General features: G+C 40.7%; 1 protein-coding gene across 11 annotated transcripts in view; it reads right to left on the bottom strand.

The window, feature by feature from the left end:
* The window catches only part of ACSL4 (acyl-CoA synthetase long chain family member 4), a 95,708-nt gene extending 74,099 nt beyond the window's left edge, over positions 1-21,609 (bottom strand). For 7 of the 11 annotated variants that reach the window (XM_073013460.1, XM_073013462.1, XM_073013464.1 and 4 more), the window contains exon 1: positions 21,501-21,609. The gene's annotated coding sequence lies outside the window, so the exon portion shown is untranslated. The remainder of the gene's footprint in view (positions 1-21,500) is intronic. The other 4 variants (XM_073013466.1, XM_073013463.1, XM_073013465.1 and 1 more) reach the window with 1 other exon arrangement.
* Between the last annotated feature and the right edge of the window lie 291 nt (positions 21,610-21,900).

The following is a 21,900-nucleotide window of genomic DNA, read 5'->3' as shown; positions in this document are numbered from 1 at the left end:
TGCCTCTACTATTTGACCTCAAAGTACTCTACAGAATAGCACTTAAACTTGTCTAAGTTTCTGTTCCCCTGCTAGGCTGTAAGCTCCTTAGAGGCAGAGGTCATGTCTGTCTTGATAACCACTGTAATACCTGGGGCCTAGCACAGTACTGGTTCACAGTAGGTGCTGAATAAATATTTTTGGAATTAAGTTGGAATGAAATAACAAGTCACATTATGTAGAAAGGAAACCAAAAAAGGATTTCCAAGCTAAGTCTTTCAATCTGAGTAGAAGTATATGCCTCTCCACACTTGAAATACATAGGAGAGCCTCCTCTCATATATTAGGAGTCTCACTATTGAACAGGAGAAGTGGCATTTTTTTTTTTAAAGAAATGGGGTCCTGCTCTGTTGCCCAGGCTGTAGCACAGTGGCACAATCGCAGCTCACTGCAGCCTCAAATTCCTGGGATCAAGCAAGCTTCCCGCCTCAGCCTCCTGAGTAGCTGGGACTACAGGCACTCACCATCATGCCTGGTTCGTTTTTAAAAATTTTGTAGAGACAGGGTCTCACCATGTTGCCCAGACGGGTCTCAAACTTCTGGGCTCAAGTGACCCTTCCACCTCAGCCTCCCAAAGTGCTGGGATTACAGAGGTGAGCCACCATGCCTGGCCAAGAAGTGCCATATTCTGACCAAGAACAAACTTGATGCCAATTCTGGGTAAGAACCATGACTTCATAAGCAGAGTAAGTGATAGTGTGTTCAGTGTGTTTATACTTATTATTTCACATCCTATATTCCAAAGCTTTATTAAAATAAGGGTATCACAGCAAAATTATGTGGCTAGTGTAGCTCCCTGAATATTATCAGCTGGCCAAAATGAAGCGCATAAATACCAGTGGCACAGGTGGGGAAAATAAAAGGAAAGTGAGACCATGAATGTGGAAGAGCATACAAGAAAGAAAAAGAAAGCCAGGTGCCATGGCAGGTGCCTGTAGTCCCAGCTACTCAAGAGGCTGAGGTGGGTGGATCATTTGAGCTCAGGGGTTTGAGACTGGCCTGGGCAACATGGGGAAACCTTGTCTCTACAAAAATTTGCAGGCCGTGGTGGCACATGACTGTAGTCTCAGCTACTCCAGAGGCTGAGGTGGGAAGATCGCTTGAGCCTGGGAGGTGAAGGGTGCAGTGAGCCGAGATTGCGCCACCGCACTCCAGCCGGGGCGACAGAGTGAGACTCTGAGAAAGGAAAGAAAACAAAAAGGAAGAAGGGGAGGGAAGGAGGAGAGCAGGGAGAAGGGGGAAGGGAAGAAAGGGAGAGAAGAAGGGAGGGAGGGAGGGAAAAAAGGAGGGAGGGAGGGAAGGAAGAAGGGAAGAAGGGAAGGGAAAGGGATGGGAAAGAAAAGAAGAATTTGATACAGTGAAGAGTGCTAGAGCAACATCAGCAGCTTGTCTACAACGTGCCACTGGGTGGCACCACTGTCCTTAGCTAGTCACTACAGATACGGAACCAGGATAGAGGAACATGAGGCTCTCTTGCAGAGCTTAGGTGAAAACTCAGAAGTCTATCTCCATTGTATTGACACACAGATGCAAGTCACTATAGTTAAAGTTCTCTGCGTATGTCATCAACACAAGGATATGTCTTCAGGATGTTGTGTTTATCAGAGACTCCTGGAAGGTGAGTTTGTCAACATTGTTGCCTAGTCCAAAGGCTTCAGAAACAGCTCACTATTCTAAGTGCAGATTCTCAGGGAAGTGAGAGATGGGACAGGGGTGCAGGGTGGTCAGAATAACCTAGAAAGCTTTTTTAAGCTATTAGGTTGAACCACATAAAATTGCCAATAGTAAAAAATTTGCTACAGACAAAAAAAAAAAAAAAAAAGGCAATTTTAAGTGGTTCAACATAATATACATACATTTAGAATCACTGGCTTATTGAGCCACTGTAATGACTGTCATATTTCTCATTTGTTAGGGAGGAAAAGATTGAGAAGACACATACAGTTGGCCTTTTACTTAAAATCATGAAGAATTAACTGAGCAAAGAGATGGAAACAACAAAATATCTAAAAATAGCGAATAAACTACAGTCATGCACCACACAGTAATGTTTCAGTCAATGACAGACTGCATATACAGTAGTCTCATAAGAATATAACGGAGCTGAAAACTTCCTGTAGACTAGTGAAGTCACAGCAGAGCTCATTATTCATGAATATCTATGATAAAAAAAAAAAAAAAAAGGAACAAATCTAGCAAACCACCATGGACGTATCAATATTTCTGAAAAGAATGACACCTTCTCAAGAAGCACCTCAGGCAGGCCCTCGAGGAGGCATTCCAGAAGAAGACACTCTTCTTATAGGAGATGACAGCTGCATGCATGTTACTGCCCTTAAAGACCTTCCAGTGGGACAAGATGTGGAGGTGAAAGACAATGATACTGATGATCCTGACCCTGTATAGGCCTCGGCTAATGTTTGTGATTGTGTCTTAGTTTTCTTTGTTGTTGTTTTAGATTGTGTCTTAGTTTTCTTTGTTGTTGTTGTTTTAGACTGTGTCTTAGTTTTTTGTTTTTTTTGTTTTTTTTTTTTGAGACGGAGTCTTGCTCTGTCGCCCGGGCTGGAGTGCAGTGACCGGATCTCGGCTCACTGCAAGCTCCGCCTCCCGGGTTCACGCCATTCTCCTGCCTCAGCCTCCCGAGTAGCTGGGACTACAGGCGCCGGCCACCTCGCCCGGCTAGTTTTTTGTATTTTTTAGTAGAGACGGGGTTTCACCGTGTTAGCCAGGATGGTCTCGATCTCCTGACCTCGTGATCCACCCGTCTCGGCCTCCGACTGTGTCTTAGTTTTAACACAGAAGTTTAAAGAGAAAAAAAATCAATTTTAAAAATATAAAAATGCTTATAGAATAAGGACATAAAGAAAAAAATATTTTCGTACAGCTGTACAGTGTGTTTGTGTTTTAAGCTAAATGTTATTATAAAAGAATCAAAAAGTCAAAAAAATTTAAAAGTTTATAAACTAAAAAGGTTATAGTAAGCTAAGGCTTATTACTAAAAAATTGTTTTATAAATTTAGTGTAGCATAAGTGTACAGTATTTATAAAGTCTACAGTGGTGTACAGTAATGTCTTAGGCATTCACAGTCAGTCACCACTCATTCACTGACTCACCCAGAGCAACTTCCAGTCCTGCAAGCTCCATTCGTGCTAAGCACCCTATACAGCTGGACCATTTTATGATCTTTTATACTGTTTTATAGTACCTTTTCTATGTTTAGATATATTTAGATACATAAATACTGAGCACTGTGTTATAACTGCCTACAGTATTCAATACAGTCACATGCTGCACAGGTTTGTAGCCGAAGAGCAATAGGCTGTACCATACAGTCTTGGTGCACAGTTGGCTATACCATCTAGGTTTCTGTAAGTACGCTCTATAATGTTCACAATGATGAAACTGCCTAACAACCCATTTCTCAGAACATGTCACTGTCATTAAACAACCTATGACTATGTAACTACATGTATTAAAAACAGCAAACATGGCAAGAGGTTCACAAAAAAACTAAATGCTATATTAAGTATTAAAAAAGCAAAATATGGGTCAGGTGTGGTGGCTCACGCCTCAAATCCTAGCACTTTGGGAGGCTGAGGTGGGGGCGGGGGTGGGGAATCCCTTGAGCTCAGGAGTTCGAGACCAGCCTGGGCAACATGGCAAAATCCCATCTCTACCAAAAAACACTAAAAAAAAATTAGCCAGGTATGGTGATGAGTGCCTGTAGTCCTAGCTACTTGGGAGGCTAAGGTGGGAGAATCACTTGAGCCTGGGGAGGTCGAAGTTGCATTGAGCTATGATTGTGCCACCGCACTTTAGCCCAGGTGATAGAGTAAGAACCCATCTCAAAAAAAAAAAAAAAAAAAAAGCAAAATGCAAAACAGTATATAAAATAGGTTTGAAACCTGTCTTTTAGGGAAATCTCAACAGTTTTGGGGGGAATGGATTTATATTCTCCATGTAAAAAAGTATGGAAGGGCCAGGTGTGGTGGCTCATGCCTATAATCCCAGCACTTTGGGAAGCCGAGGTGGGCAGATCACCTGAGGTCAGGAGTTCGAGACCAATCTGGCCAACATGGTGAAACCCCACCTCTACTAAAAATACAAAAAAATTAGCCAGGAATGGTGGCACAAGCCTGTAATCCCAGCTACTCAGGAGGCTGAGACAGGAGAATCGCTTGAACCTGGGAGATGGAGGTTGCAGCGAGCCAAGATGATACCACTGTACTCCAGCCTGGGCAACAGAGCAAGACTCCATCTCAAAAAAAAAAAAAAAGGAATGAGGAATATATACTAAAAATATCAGTAGTTGTCTCTGGGTAGGAAGATTACTGTATTTTGTTTTACACTTTTATAAACATACATTTTCTAAAATAAACATGTATAATAATTTTGAATTCTGAAACCAAAGAAAAAGATTTTGGTAGAAAAACAAGGGAAATCCAAATAAATTCCTTAGTTTAGTCAATAGTATCACACTAGTGTTATATAAAATGTTAACATTAGGGGAAGCTGGGTGCACATTACACAGGACCTCTGAACTGTCTTAAACAAATTTTCTGTAATTTAAAATTATAAAACAGGCCATGCACAGCAGCTCATGCTTACAATCCCAGCATTTTGGGAGGCTGAGGTGGGAGGATCGCCTGAGGTCAGGAGTTCGAGACCAGCCTGGTCAACAAGGTGAAACCCTGTTTCTACTAAAAATACAAAAATTAGCCAGGCGTGGTGGTGCACACTTGTAATTCCAGCTACTTGGGAGGCTGAGGCAGAAGGATCACTTGAACCCGAGAGGCTGAGGTTGCAGTGAGCTGAGATCATGCCACTGCACTCCGACTGCATCTCAAAAAAAAAGAAAAAAATATATATAGAGAGAGAGATCAAAAAAATAAATCATATAATAAGATCATATTTTTAAAATCTAGAGGGCATGAAACTAAAACTTTTAAAAAATCTAAACAAAAGTATCCATCTGGTTAAGTGGTCCCTACATATAAGCAAGAATACGGTGGCACAAACCTTTTCTGGTAGTAAGTCACTATGCTCTTTTAAATTGCAACAGAAAGTTATAAAGGCAATTATATCCTCTGGCCTCTCCTAAATATGACAGTGACGTCACCCCACTGGGTACAGACTCCCTGAAGTGGGAAACGATTAATTCTCTGTTTTATTTGGTTTTGTAAACATCATTGCTGAAGAATAACATGTTGATTTAAGGAGAGAAAAAATTAAAAGTTAAGTATAGCCAGTAACAACCCTTTTCCTTCAAAATATTTTTAAAAAGCTAGTTTCCTAAACCCTGGGTAGTTACAGGTACATGTGCATGCATTTGTTCAAGAAATACTCAGTAAGTATATACTATGCCCTGCCCTTGTGAGGCTTACCGTCCAACTGATATTTTAAGTGGACAGTAGACTAACAGAGAGAACTAGACATATAGGTAGAATAGGAAAGGAAGGTCACACATGAGACAATCCTCAACCCTATAATAATTGCCCAACCTGACAATTATATGCTTTTTAAAAGTTAAAAATAATAGTTACCCTCTGGAATTAACCAGTTATACCTGTTACTACTTAGGTATCACCTGGCTTGCTTTGAAAATGAGTGTTATTTAAAAACTTCCTTCAAATATTGGGGCAAGGAAGAGTATGCAAAGCCAAAGGATGAAAGTGAGGTTCTGAAAGAATAGAGGAAGAAAAATGCAGAGTCGAAGGGCACCAACTGAGAAACTAAAACATCTTGATGAATTTCATCTACAGACTAGCCAGCTGTTACAAACAACACTGCTGTCTGGTTATAATACTCCAGCAAGTGTAAAGTTTGGAATAGGTTAGTTCCACTGTGTAACACAGCCAATGGAAGTTTCATTCTTTAAGTACTTAAAATGCCTCAGTATAAGGCACTTTTGCATGGTGCCAAAACAAGAACTCTAAGAACAGATTTAAAGAGAAGAGCCAGAGCACTAAAAAAGCCCAAGCAGAGCAGGAGTCTTTTTTCCCATCTCAATGAAATACTATTTAAGGAAGGAGAGTTATGTATCCCCATACAAAGGTCAGCCAAGAAAACTGCTGTAATCCTAACAGTGTTGATATTTCCTACTAGTAGATATTGCCCATGTATCCTAATGCATTTAGCTTCTGTTGCATCTGCAATGTAATGTACCTTTAAGATATCCTTTTGCAGCTATTTCTATGATTATTTAAGATATATCACCTTTAAACTAGGCAGTAATTCAATCCTCCTTGAAGCAGCTGCAACCAATATGAATAGCAATAAAATACAAGAAGGTAGTTTGCTTTTTCATCAAAGACAAAACTAAGGCCAACACAGAGGACAGTTTTGAAAACAAAACTGTTCTCTCTTACCATACATCTTTAACTCTGATTGATGGCTATGTGACCGTGTCTTACAAGCCAGATTTTTTTTTAAGAATAAGAAAAGATTGGCTCACGCCTGTAATCTCAGCACTTTGGGAGGCCAAGGCGTGCGAATCACCTAAGGTCAGTAGTTCAAGACCAGCCTGACTAACATGGTGAAACCCCATCTCTACTAAAAATACAAAAAATTAGCTGGGCGTGGTGGTGGGCACCTGTAATCCCAGCTACTAGGGAGGCTGAGGCAGGAGAATTGCTTGAACTCAGGAGGTGGAGGTTGCAGTGAGCCGAGATAGCGCCATTGCACGCCAGCCTGGGTGACAAGAACAAAACTCCATCTCAAAAAAAAAACAAGAAAAGATTAATACCAAAATGCTTTCAACAGCCCCATCTTATAGTTTTCAGGGCTGCTAATACCTGAAACTAGAAGGGAATGACATTGAGGTTCAGAGCCTTGTGCCAAGCCCAGACAGCATCCTGGTCTTTCAGCAGCAATGGGGCAGTACTAGTAAGAGCAAGGGGAAAAAAATGGTCCGGCAATAGCAGGACATGGCCCCAATCCTGGACAAAAATCAAACTCAACACAATTGCCAACAGTTTATACTCAGTCGTGTCCAACCCTTTGAATGCGAGGACTTTTTTGCTTATCTCTGGTGGTAGATACTGTGAAAATTATGTACACACCTTTTTTTTTTTTAAGCTCATGAGTTATCATTAGTGTTAGCATATTTTATGTGTAGCCCAAGACAATTCTGCAAATGTGGTCCAGGGAAGCCAAAAGGTTGGACAACCATGGTTTAGAGGATCATTCCACAAAACAATTTTATGCAACTCAAACAGGTAACTGTGCAACTTTGATTTTAACTAAAGAGGTAGACGTCATAAGCAAAGTCCACAATTCTAAGATCTGGTTTTCTGTCCTAAACAAATTCCTACTCACCCCTCACAATGCAAAAGTAACATTTTCCCATGATTTCATGACAAAACATTACAGCATTTAGAAAAGGTTGGACAAATGATATGACCTTAATGTTACAATTTGCTAGGAATGATGCAAAATTGGAGAAATCAACTCCAGGTTGAAAAATAATTGTTTCACCCAAAGTCAGCTGCTTCAAAACGTGTTGCTTACATCTCACTAAGTCATTAAGGTAACAGGTAAGTGTTATATAACAATAATCCCAACTTTGAAAAAGAAAGACAAATTCAATTTTGACTCAATTTTGCAAATCTTCACTGGAGACTGATCATCAAATGAAATACTGCAGACTTCTCAATATACTACTTAGCTTAAGAAATCCCATAGTCAGCCAAGTGCAGTGGCTCACTCCTGTAATCCCAACATTTTGGGAGACTGAGGAAGGTAAACTGCTTGAGCTCACGAGTTGGAGACCTGCCTGAGCAGCATGGCAAAACCCCGTGTCTACAAAAAATACAAAAATTAACTGGGCATGGTAGCGTGCACTTGTGGTCCCCCATACTTAGGATGCTGATGTGGGAGGATCACTTGGGCCCAGAAGGTGGAGGTTGCAGTGAGCCGAGGTCACACTACTGCACTTGGATGACAGAAGTGAAACCCGGTCTCAAGAAAAAAGAAAAGAAAAGAAATCCCATAGTCTACAATTTGTTGTTTAAATATGTCTCTTAAGTAGAGACTAGATCTCAGATTCTTGGTTTTTAAAACTCAATGTACACTCTGGCTATAGACTGTAAGTTCACTGCCACTCCTCCTCATCTTTGGTAATATGCTAGTATGGCATCCACCTCCTCTTTTAAGCTGGCAGGGCCCTATACAAGGTGATCCTTCAATCAAAGGGGGTGTAGGAAGACAGTCAATAGACTTCCTCGGTTGAAGACAACTGGAAACAAGATTATAAGGAAGCACTTTATCCCTATGAGGCTAACGAACAAACAAAAAAACAAGCATGGTCTTTAGGGTTAGGGGTTTTTCAATAAAAAGATCAGCTCTGTAAAACGTGTGTTAGGAACAAATCTTCTGTTTTACTAAATATTGTCACTGCAATCATAGGCCAATCACTCCACAGAAACATTTTATGTAACCAAACAACAATGGCATAGATGGAGGGTACCACAGTGATAAGACAGGGGTAAAGGAACTATCCCACCACTAGAATGTTCTCCAAAGTGCCAGAAGTGCCACCTATGTAAAAGTTGTTACGCCTACGGCAGCTTAAGAGTGACCCCTACTGAGCTAGGATTCAAGACAGCTGTCAGGGCTGGTGCAAGTGTCAACTCCCCTATTTTGTACTCCTCGCGCTGAAAATCAATCATTCAGTTCTAACCAAGTCCACAAAGAAATGCAAAGATATGGCTGAGCTGTAATGGTGATGATGGGGAACTCCATTTCAAAACAGGAATAAAAAACAAGGTCGGGAATTCACCATGAAAGTTTTCATTCTGCTACTGTCTCTTCTGAAACAGTCTGTACTTTAAGGGATACCACCTGTAATGAAGTAAATTCCTTTAGGGGAATGTTTCCTTTAAAAAGCTACTTTCCACCGGGCGTGGTGGCTCATGCCTGTAATCCTAGCACTTTGGGAGGTTGAGGTGGACGGATCATCTGAGGTCGGGAGTTCAAGACCAGCCTGAGCAACATGGAGAAACCCTGTCTCTACTAAAAATATAAAATTAGCCGGGTGTGGCGGCACATGCCTGTAATCCCAGCTACTCAGGAGGCTGAAGCAAGAGAATTGCTTGCACCTGGGAGGCAGAGGTTGCGATGAGCTGAGATTGCGCCATTGCACTCCAGCCTGGGCAACAAGAGCAAAACTCCGTCTCACAGAAAACAAACAAACAAACAAACAAAAAAGCTACTTTCCTGGCCAGGCACAGTGGCACAGGCTTGTAATCCCAGCACTTTGGAAGGCCAAGGCAGGTAGATCACTTGAGGTCAGGAGTTTGTGACCAGCCTGGCCAGCATGGTGAAACCACTCTTCTACTAATACAAAAATTAGCTGGGCGTAGTAGCACAGGCCCGTAATCCTAGCTACTCAGGAGGCTGAGGCAGGAGAATCACTTGAACCCAGGAGGCAGAGATTGCAGTGAGCCGAAATCGCGCCATTGCACTCCAGCCTAGGCAACAGAGAGAGACGCTGCCTCAAAAAAAAGCTACTTTCCCACAAACATTTTAATACTTAATCTCTTGATGATCAAGAGGATGTTAAAATTAAGTCAATGTGTATATAAATTTTTTAAAAACTGCTTCCACATAAAAACCCTGGCCTTAATACTTGACACTAAAAAATAAAATCTTAGTAAAATAGTCGAAAACTTTCTGGGCGGAAATTTGAGCTGTATAACGTACTTAGGTCAGTCATTTTGCTTAAAAGTTTATAACATGTAACTCTATTTGAATGAATATGCTAATACTCACATTTCTACTTGAGTAAATAAAAAAACTACATAGCTTCCCATCTACGGACTGCTATAATTTACCAATACTGTGTGCCTGAGCCCTGCCTTTTGTAGTTTCCAGGTTATGGAAACAACTTGCTTCACAGAAATTCTAACTTATTCCTATAAGGAATTGTCTGGGTATAGAAGGGACCCCGATGCCTTCTGAAATGGGTCTTGCCTTAGTTCCTGACACTTTCTGAACCCCAAATATTCCACTAAAGACTTTAAACCATCCTAGACTAACCTTGCTATTGACTGTTGACCAAATTAGGAAAGTTTCCGTGGTTCCAGGTGAAGAAATATCATTATCCTAGGCCTTCTCTTCTCTTTTCTACTCTGTTTGTCTGAAACATATTCATCTAACAATTGCTACAGCTACTTCTGCCCAGTTCTACCCTTCAGTAAAGTTGTGATTTTTCAACTATTCTTTGAAGCTGCTTCTCAACTTAGTATCTTCAGTGGTCATGTGGAACACAGGATCTTTTACTTGGATTCATGCCATGCGGTATTAGTGCTAGTTCTTCTTTTTCTTCTCAAAACCATGACTGAATCTTATCCTCATTCACCAAGTTCCTGTCTCCCGACTGAGGGAAGTTTTCAGTTTTCAGTTCATTTGAAAAGCAGAAATTACTAACATATCCTGAGCACAGTGAATTTTCACCATCTTAGCAGTGGCAGCTCTATTTCTCCAGGTTTTCTTTGATAAAGCATCATTCAGGTATCCGCAGGAGAGTTGGTCCTTCAAAACCCTATCATTATTTATAGTATTAAAACACTTTCAGTCCACATTAAAGGTAATAAAACAGAATACCTAAGAAAAAACAGGGGCCAGGTGTGGTGGCTCATGCCTATAATCCTAGCACTTTGGGAGACCGAGGTGGGTGGATCACCTGAGATAAGGAGTTCGAGACCAGCCGGGCCAACACGGTGAAACCCCATCTCTACTAAAAATACAAAAATTAGCCAGGCATGGTAGCACACGCCTATAGTCCCAGCTACTCGGGAGGCTGAGGCAGGAGGATCGCTTGAACCTGGGAGGCAGAGGTTGCAGTGAGGCGAGATCCCGCCACTGCACTCCAGCCTGGGTGACAGAGCAAGACTCCGTCAAAAAAAAAAAAAAAAAAAAAACCAGGTATTTCACCATACCTCCCCACTGCATTAACCTCATAACTACCACAAGAATCCACCATTAACATTTTCAATACCTCTCTAAAAGTTTAATCTCACATGCCCTCTCATTAATCAAGTGAGAAATAGAGAAACTCTATCCTGATTCCCTTTAAAATCTGCTAACTTGATAGCGCCTAAAATCCTCTGTACTGTGAAATCAATTCCAAAAAGGCCTAAATGGCTTTGGAGAATAGGGACACTGTTTCAATCATCATAACAAAAACCTGAGTATAGCTATGTTGGGCCTTCACATTAACACCATTGTCTACCAGGTAGAATCTTCTTCTGTAAAAGGCACTGTTGAATTCATGGAAAATAATAAGTAACAAAAAGCCTTCAACAAAAGTAAGATATTTTCACCTCTAAATCCTACAGCATAAACCCAGAGGAAGTTATAATGGGTCTTCAGCAAATTTGTTTAACAAATACTTCTAGATAACAAGAGAAAGTAGCATACATACTTGCCCAAATCAAACTTAATTATCTGACACAGTTCTCCTAACAATCAGTTTGATAAACTACAAACTGAGATATCATAGAAAAAGATTAATGTTGCTACAGATACCTAGATTTTCTTTACTTTTATAAGTTGTCAAAGAATACAACTACACACACCTCTACCAAAAACTAGCCACAGCAGTTGGTTTTTCTTTGAACAAAAATAACCATTCAGGTTCAGTTTTTAATTCTTCGTTAAAATCAAACTCCACCCAAAAAAGCTTCCTAATGATATTTTAATACACTGCACTTTTACATCGTCATTGGTAACTACAATATAAATAACACGTTCATAGTTAAATTCAAAACAGAACTGAACTAATTCAACATTAAAGACTTTAAAAATCCTTGGTTATTTACTTTGGTGACTATGACTTTTTTTTTTTTTTTAATTATGGTTTGTCCTAGAAACCAGTTATTTTAACTAAAACACTATATTTACATGGCACGATGTTGGTCTTTTCCCAAAAATGTCTTTTTCACTTACTTGGAGTTACTGATCCTGCAAGATGCTCACAATATAGTGTCGAGTTAAAGAAGCAAGTTACAAATCAGTACGTACAGTAAAAACCCATTTTTGTAGAAAGGTGATACATGTGTGCACATGTGCATGCAAGTGTCCATACATATAAGCACAAGCATATATACCAAAAAGTTGACAATGGATGTCTCTGGGTATGAAATTACTGTTTTTATTCTTTTTTATACTTATATTTTTGGTTTCAAAAATTTAGAAAATACCAATAGTACTTCATCGATAGCAGAAAGCGTCATTGTTTTTAAAAACCTGAGTGTTCAGTACAAGGCTTAATTACATTTATAGTAGAGTGTTGTTGTAGAATGAAGGAATGCTATAATAAGCATCCTCCAGTGTGCAAATCTTTCATACTGGTAATCTGCATAGTTATTGTAAATTATAACATATAATATAGAACTGTATAGGGAAAAAGTAAAACTATACTGCCCTCCTCTAACACCATTCCCTTTTCCTCTAGGGATAATTACTCTTGATGTGTATCAATCCGATTGTTTTGTATTACCCATACATATGATAAGGGTTTATTTTTAGATAAGTGGAATTATGGTATACAACAGTTCTTTGACTCCCTCCCCCTCTCTTCCCCTGCTTAACAGCATACTTTGGAACTCCTATGTCAGTGTATATGGGTCTAACTGAAAGGCTTTTCTCCTTTTTTTATTTAATAGCTCAATGGTATTCCACAGTATAATGTATCATTATTTGAATTATTCCCATACTGATGGCTATTTAGGATACTGCCAAATTTTCAGTTACAGTTTCGCTGCATCGAAACCTTATACATAGATTTATACACATGTGATATTTCCCTAGAATTGTTTTCTAATAAAACTATTGGGTCAAAATGTATGCACATTTAAAAATGAGATGATTTTGGTATTCTTCAGCAAAGAGTTATACATGTGAACTCTCATTAACAGTGTATGTGAATGCCTATTTGTTAAAAGTGGATATTATATTAAGTTCTTGCCAATTTGTCTGGTGAAAAATGGTTTACATTTCCCTAATAACCAGAGTGAATTTGAATATCTTTTCTTTTTTATTCACCAGTACTTATTTTCCTAGGAAATGCCCACATATAATCTTCTGCCACTTTTTGCTTTTTGTAGTGGGTACATTTCTCTTATTGATCTGTAGGAGCTCTTTCTCTATTATGGATATTATGCAGTAGAAACCCTTTTTATCTAATGTGATTTGGAACAATTGGTTACATAATTTAAAGGGTTAATTTCAGGTAAACGATCATAAAAAATATGTATGGCAAACATTTCACCTTCCTTTCATCAGTGGTGTATATATATACACTCATTCACCAAACATTTTGTGTGGTTTTGATTTTTTTTGGGGGGGGGGTTTTTTGTTTGTTTTGTTTGTTTGTTTCTGAGACAGGGTTTTGCTCTGTTGCCCAGGCTGGAATGCAGTGGCGTGACCTTGGCTCGCTGCAACCTCTGCCTCCCGGGCACAAGCTATCCTCCTGCCTCAGCCTCCCAAGCAGCTGGGACTACAGGTGTGCATCACTATGCCTGGCTAATTTTTGTTTTTGTTTTTTTGAGACAAGATCTCACTCTGTCACCCAGGGTGGAATGCAGTGACGTGAGTGATCACGGTTCCCTACAACCTCCACCTACTGGACTTAAGCAATCCTCCCACCTCAGCTTCCCCAGTAGTTGGAACCATAGGTACATGCCACCATGCCCAATTAATTTTTTGTATTTTTTGGGTCAGGCATGGTGACTCATGCCTGTAGTCCCAGCACTTTGGGAAGCTGAGGCAGGCAGATCACTTGAGGTCAGGAGTTTGAGACCAGCCTGACCAACATGACAAAACCTCATCTCTACTAAAAATACAAAAATTAGCCAGGTGTGGTGGTGAGCACCTGTAATCCCAGCTACTCGGGTGGCTGAGGCAGGAGAATCGCTTGAATCTGTGAGGCAGTGGTTGTAGTAAGCCGAGATCACGCCACTGCACTCCAGCCTGGGTGACAGAGCAAGACACCGTCTCAAAAAATAATAACAACAATTTTCTGTAGAGATGGGGTTTCACCATGTTGCCCAGGCTGGTCTCAAACTCCTGGCCTCAAGAGATCTGCCTGCCTTGGCCTTCCAAAGTGCTGGGATTATAGGCGTGACCCACTGTACCTGACCTGGGTTTTTTGTTTGTTTGTTTTTGTTTTGTTTTTTTATTTAAAGACAGGATCTCACTCTGTCTCCCAGGCTGGAATGCAGTGATGTGATCATGACTCACTGTGACCTTGAACTCCTGGCCTCAATCAATCCTCCTGTCTCAGCCTCCTGAGCCACTGGGACTACAGGTGTGTGCTACCACGCCCAGCTAATTTTTTTTTTTTTTTTTTTTTTGAGACAGGATCTTGCTATGTTGCTCAGGCTGGTCTTGAACTGGCTTCAAGCAATCCTCCTGCTTTGGCCCCCAAAAATGTTGGGATTCCAGGCATGAGCAACCATGCCAGCCTCAAAGTTTCCATATGGGGCCAAGAGGCCAAGACCTTTTTCTCTAACTCCAGGCCCATTGATTTTACATTTGAAAAGTAATGTGAGTATAAAACCCTTTTAGATGGCCGGGCGCAGTGGCTCACGCCTGTAAATCCCAGCATTTTGGGAGGCCGAGGCAGGTGGATCACCTGAGGTCAGGAGTTCAAGACCAGCCTGGCCAACATGGCAAAACCCCATCTCTACTAAAAATGCAAAAAAAAAATTAGCCAGGCATAGTGGTGGGCACCTATAATCCCAGCTACTCGGGAGGCTAAGGCAGGAGAATTGCTTGAACCTGGGAGGCGGAGGTTGCAGTAAGCTGAGATTGTACCATTGCACCCCAGCCTGGGCAACAAGAGCGAAACTCCATCTCAAAAATAAACGAACAAACAAATACAACCAACATATACAGGTTTAGTAACAAAAAAAAATTTACTGTACTGGTAGGTACACAAGCACACTGGAGTACTGGAGATCCACCAACTAATACCAAGTATTCAGTGTACACTGTATTTTACAAAAGAAATAAAAATTATTCAATGTGGTGAGTCAGTGGAGGTCAATTAAAGCTTCTACTGCATATGTAGAAGCTTTTTCATTTTTATTTATTTATTTATTTATTTTTGAGACAGGGTCTCACTCTATCACCCAAGCCAGAGTGCAGTGATGCAATCATAGCTCTCTGCAGCCTTGACCTCCCAGGCTCAAGGGATCCTCCCACTTCAGCCTCTGGAGTAGCAAAGACTACAGGCACATGCCACCATGCCTGGCCTTTTTTTTTTTTTTTTTTTTTCTGTAAAGACAGGGTCTCACTATGTTGCCCAGACTTCTGGGCTCAAGCAATCTTCCCACCTTGGCCTCCCAAAGGCGTGAGCCACAGGGCCCGACCATCACTTGTCTTTTTAACTGGGTTATGATGTCTCACGCTTTCCAGAAGATTTTTTTTTAATATATACTTAGATTTTTAAAATATATCCTTAAGTTATTTTTATGTATGATGAGAGATGGAGATGTATTACTTTCTAAATACACAGCCACCTGTCTTTACTCAACTTCCATTTTCAGCATCACATGTAGAACACTTAAAAGAACTAAAGTGTCAACTGCTTAGTTATAAGAAAGGAAGTTGTACAAACAAAATAATAAACCAACAGTCTAATTTCAGTTTGATAGGCTCTTACTACTATGTAGTTAAGGATCACATAGCAGTTTCAGGAGCAAAAACACGACTATGCCTGGCTCTCATTACCGCTATGGCTCACAACAGGGTCTCCAAAAGACATCATAGACTGCATATTAGTCTATCTGCAGCTTACTGGTTGCCACACATGTAAATTTACATTCACATTTAAATAACCCACACTTAACAACAAATCAACCGTCTCAATTCTCTGTGCATTCCTTATTGCTGCTCCTAGACCACAGTGCTTTGGAGACTTAGTAAAGAAAATGAATGCACTCTCCTGAATCACAGTATCACCTAGAAATGGAACCAGAAGATATAAAAAGTCAGGATAGTTTGTTAAATTTTGTGTGTGTGTGTGTGTGTGTGTAAATCAACAATTTATAAGGTTACCTCATCTCTGGGGTCAGCAAACTTTTTCTATAAAGGTCCAGAGAGAAAATTGGCTTCACAGACCATAAGGTCTATTTTTCAGCTCTGATGTTGTATTGTGAATGCAGCCAGAAAATACATAAATGAATGGATGTGGCTATATTCCAAGAGAAGTTTATTTACAAAAACGGGTGGTGGGCAGGATTTGTCCACAGGCAGTATTTTGCCAGCCCCTGCCTTACACCAATGTTTTATCTTTTTCAAATAAGAATCCACTTCCCTCATTGCACACGTATTTGAGTAAATATAGTAACACTGAAGGGACAAATAATGATTTCAGTACTGCCTTACAGAAATGAATATTCTCAAAATTAATCACTAACATTTTCCTGTAAGTCCTTCTCATATGAGCACATACATTTTTCAAAATATAAAACTGTAATCACCTTGAACCTAATACTTATTCCAAAAAACAGTTACAATGAGTGTTATGTAGCTGCTATAAAAGGAAAAATGCAGTCTAGACAGTCAAATACAATGATCTTTTATTCATTATTCTCATAATCAACAGTGAGTAGAAAAGAGTGCTAAATACATGGTCATGAATCATAACTTCACTACTGAAAATGCAGAAGTAGACTTTGCATTTAAATAAGAACACAAATTTGTTTTTTGGATTACTTACCAAAATCCTTGATGGAAAATGATACAGCTTTGCCAAAATATTTTTAATTTAGAAAGTGAGACCAAAAACCTCTTTAGCATATCATGCATCTATTTAATTTTAAAATACAAATTTTAATGTTTCATTTGACAGCCTGGTGAGGTAGACATTATATTTTGAAGGCAGCCATTTTAATATAGTGAGAGCATGTGTGAATATGTATTGACATTCTAAGCCATTAAGGCCACTTGTTCACAGAATATATTTGAGCTCTAAAATTGTTGAAAGAGAAAATGCTCAAGTAGCTTGCAGAAATAATAGATGTTATACAGAACAGAAAGGAATAAAATTAAACAACAAAAGTTCATAAGATTTCTTGACACCAAAAGCACAGTCTATAGAGGAAAAGTTAAAACTGGACCTCATCCAAATTAAAGCCTTTTGCTCTGTGAAATTCCCTGTGAAGAGGTTGGAAAGACAAGCTACGGACTGGGAGAACATATTTTCAAACCACTACCTGACAAATGATTAGTATTAAGAATAAAAAGGCCAGGCGCAGTGGCTCACGCCTGTAATCCTAGCACTTTGGGAGGCCGAGGCAGGTGGATCACGAGGTCAGGAGATCGAGACTATCCTGGCTAACACGGTGAAACCCTGTCGCTACTAAAAAAAAAAAAAAAAAAAAAAAATTGGCCAGGTGTGGTGGCGGGTGTCTGTAGTACCAGTTACTCGGGAGGCTGAGGCAGGAGAATGGCAAGAACTCGGGAGGTGGAGCTTGCAGTTAGCCGAGATCGCGCCACTGCACTCCAGCCTGGGCAACAGAGCGAGACTCTGTCTCAAAAAAAAAAAAAAAAAAAAGAATAAAAAACTCTTAAAACTCACCAGGTTAAAAAAAAATCCAAATAGAAAATGGACAAAAGACATGAACCGACATTTCACTGAAGATACAGAGATGGCAAATAAACACATGGAAAGATGATCAACATCATTAGCCATCAGAAAAGTGCAAATTAAAACTAGGAGGATATATTACTACACACCTATAAGAATGGCTAAAATAAAAAATAGTAACACCACCAAATGCTGTCAAGGATGGGGAGCATTCACACATTCCTGGTGGGAATGTAAAATGGTACAGCCACTCTGGAAAATGGTTTGGCAGTTCCTTAGAAAATTAAACATGCAAGTGCTATACCACCCAAGAAGTACACTCTTGGGCATTTCAGAAACAGAAATTTATGTTCATACAAAATCCTGTAGACAACTGTTCATATGAGCTTTATTCAAAACAGGCAATAAATAAATAAATAAATAAGTAAAACAAACAAAAACCCTGGAAACATCAGATGCCCTTCAACAGGTGACTGGTAAACAAACTGCAGTAAATCCATATTATGGAATACCACTCAGCAATGGAAAGGAACAAGCCATTGATAAAGGGTACAATTCCTTGAACTAATCTCCAAGGAATTATGCTGAGTGAAGTAAAGCCAGTCTCCAAAGGTTATATACTATGTGATTTCATTTATATAAGCATTTTTGAAATGACAAAATTATGGACCTGAAAAACAGATCACTGGTTGCCAGGAGTCAGGGATGAAGGGAGATGGCTACATCTATAAAAAGACAACAAAAAGGATCCTTGTGGTGATGCAATTGTTCTGTATCTTGACTGTGGTGGTGCTTATATGAATATACACATGATAACATCATGTAGAATTAAATACACACGTGCAAATGACTGCATTAAAGCTGACGAAATCTAAGTAAGGTTGATGGACTGTATCTATTTCCATTTTGTAGTTGTGATGTTACACTACACTTATGCATGAGATTACTATTGGGGGAAATTAGATAAAACGTATTACTTCTTACAACTGTATGTGAATCTACAAGCATCTCAAAATAAAAAGTTAAAAGGGAAAGAAAGAGTACATAAGACCAGCCAATGGTAGAAGTGGAAAAACAAAGCTTTTACTTTTGCTAAAGGCTCAGCAATTGAAAGTGAAAGGATGGAGAAAAAGGTAATGTCAAAGAGTCTACAGGCTACAATAGAATCATATCTTCCTTCCCTATGGAGCCTTAATTTCTCCAGAATTTTGTTTGTCCTTGATTTGACTGTTGTTCTTTTTAATAAAAATAAACTGCATGTACATCTGTCTCTCCACATGCCTCACAACCATCTCCATCAGCCCAAAGTATAAACTCATAGAATACGGTTTGTCTTCTTAACCATCATGTACTGAGGGCCTGACACAAGTGGCAGATGAAGGAAGAAGACAGTTGAATGAATTAATAAATGATTGAGATGCTCACATATTCTTTTAAAGTTCCTAGCCAATTACAGTTGTAAGGCAGTATACGAGTGCAGTGGCGCGATCTCGGGTCACTGCAAGCTCGGCCTCCTGGGTTCACGCCATTCTCCTGCCTCAGCCTCCCAAGTAGCTGGGACTACAGGCACCCACCACCACGCCCGGCTAATTTTTTGTATTTTTAGTAGAGACGGGGTTTCAGTGTTAGCCAGGATGGTCTCGATCTCCTGACCTCGTGATCCACCTGCCTCGGCCTCCCAAAGTGCTGGGATTACAGGCGTGAGCCACCGCACCCAGCCATTCCCTTACAAATTTCTAAAAGCCATGGACGTTTAAAAAAGTGCTGTATAACACACATTTCACTTGTAAGCAGAAATTAACGTAATACCCAACATTTGTAAAATGCTTCTGGGTTTACAGATTTTCACATATAATAATTTATTTAATCAGGATGAACTAAGAACTAAGTATACCTAAATTGAAACCACTATACACAAACCTTTGAGAAAAACATTCTATTCAACGGGTATAACAGGATTTATGACAGCCTTAATGCAAATTGCATTATATACGTGTGTGTATACATATATATTTGTCATATATATTCATTTTAAGAATATATCATTCAAACTGGGGGACTTGTGGATCATTTCAACAGCCATAAAGACACTTATTTTACAGACGCAAACACTAAGAGAGGTGAAGTGACTTGTTCAAGGTTATATATCTAACTAGAGCTGGGTCTAGAACCTGAGCCTCTTCAGAGTTCCAATTCATTTCTCTTGTCTTTGAATTGAACAAGACTCTTGTTTCTTCACCCATCTCACCCCTACCAAAAATACTTAAAGAAATATCTTAATCTAAATCACTTGTGTTTTTAAATAGGGGGTTTTCCAAAAAAAAAAAACTGAATTTACTCAAGCTTTCAATTGCTGTATTACACCTTCCATGGATTTTTAGTTGTCAAATTATTTCTTATATCAGGACAATAAGGTACTTTATTCTAAGGTACAAGTATACTGACAGTTTAATGTTTCATTCCCCCACCTAAATGGCAGAGTATTAATTCTAACAGGAATCTTACATGTCTTACACTTTAGCAGTTTCAATCAAAAGATGAGCTATTTTACAATTTAAGGAAGAGGTCTTATATTATTAAAATCTTGATTGATATGCTCAATGGCAGTACCATCATTGAATCTTCACCTGCTGTCTTATGTATCAAGAACATTTAAAAGTCTTTCTTGTTAGAGACAAAATAAAAGAAAAACTAAAGTGACAAGCAACTATGAGAAGTAAGGCTTTAATCAGGTTAAGTTTGCATTACGCAGCCTGCATGAATTTAGAGGTCCTAGAATCAAAACACTAGAAGGAACCTTAGTTATGCTCTAGTTCAACAGACTGATTTTTGCAGAAGAGGAAACTGAAGCGCTGATGAGACCATTAATAAAGCAAACCGCTTACTTTTTCAAAGGGATTCATTTCAATGCCATTTTACCCTTATTTTGCATCTCACTGTTGTCTCTCAGGGCGACGGTTGACCTTTTTTTTTAGGTGAAAAGAGCTAATAGAGCAAATTAATTTCAAGAGGGTGAAAAATGCCTTTGAAGGAGGAGATGCTGGAGTGAAGAGGAGAAATGACGTCTTATTTAAAATATGTAACCCCTTGATGGGGTTAGACAATGAATCATATTCTCCTAGATTTTTCTATGTCTATAGACATCAGCCACAGTTCTTTCGGGCACTCAAACGAGAGGAAGAGGAAGTGAATAAAGCTCATACTAAATATATAGCACCCACTGAAGGCAGGGATGTAGACAGAAAGAACGGGGGTGGGGGAAGGAAGGAAAGCACGCGTCGCCAGGATCCAGCTGTTTTCTAACATACCTAATCCTACGGAAGCTAGGAAGATATAGGAAGCAAGGAAGATATCGGAAGCGAGGGCATCCCTCAAATTCGAGAGGGCGGATGCCTCTAGGGCTAGAGAGACTCCCTGGCCCTCTTTAACAGAGCGACTGGGAGGGGACAAAATGGAGTTGAGGTTTAGGGGCATCCTAAAGGTCGTTTGGAGGTCTAGCAAGCACTTCATGGTCTCCTCTGGAAAGGGCCGTGGCAAAACCTACTACCCCGATCAGGAAGATGACTTCTAGCCCTCGGGATGCGGTGAGCGGCAGGAAGAGGGAGGCTGGGGTTCCGAGGACCCCAGACTCCATTACAGGAGGTTACTGTAACCTAGGGAATCTTCCCGGCCCCAGCGGAGGCGAACAGATAGATAGCCCTAGCTCAAGAAAAAAAGCGAGCCGATTCCAGCAGCTGGAATGCCCACCCAACCTCCTCCCGGCTCAGGTGAGGTACGCCAGTCCCCACCCTGGAGATGGGGCCCTGGTACCGACAGGGCAAGGGTGCCAGGGCCGCAGCCTCCCCAGCCAGGGATACTCACCGGAGGGGCGGCCCACCGCGTCTTCGCAGCCGGCTGGCGCCTGGCACTCGGCAAGCTCGCAAAAAGGAACCGCGTGCCCGCTAGCGCTGGGACGAGGAGGAGCGCGCCGCGGAGGCCAGAGAAAAAGCCGCAGCGGCGCGCGCGCACCCGGACAGCCGGCGGAGGCGGGGCTCAGCGCGATCCCGGAAAAGACGCGCCCGGAGGGGCGGGCGGAGCGGGGGCGCGCGGTGGTGTGGCAGAGCCAGCCGAATCGCTGGCTGCAGACGGCTCGGCCCACCCACGCGCCCGCCCCCGCTCGCCCGGGACGTCAGCCGAAAAGGCGGAGCCGAACGGGCTTCCCGGGGAGAGGGAGGGGCGCTGCGGGGAAGGCGAGGCGGCTAACGGCTCGCCTCAAGTTGTT

Source organism: Chlorocebus sabaeus, chromosome X (genome assembly GCF_047675955.1).
Source record: "Chlorocebus sabaeus isolate Y175 chromosome X, mChlSab1.0.hap1, whole genome shotgun sequence".
Classification (NCBI taxonomy): domain Eukaryota; kingdom Metazoa; phylum Chordata; class Mammalia; order Primates; family Cercopithecidae; genus Chlorocebus; species Chlorocebus sabaeus.
Note: the sequence above shows the minus strand (reverse complement) of the source record. Positions and strands in the feature narration are given on the sequence as shown.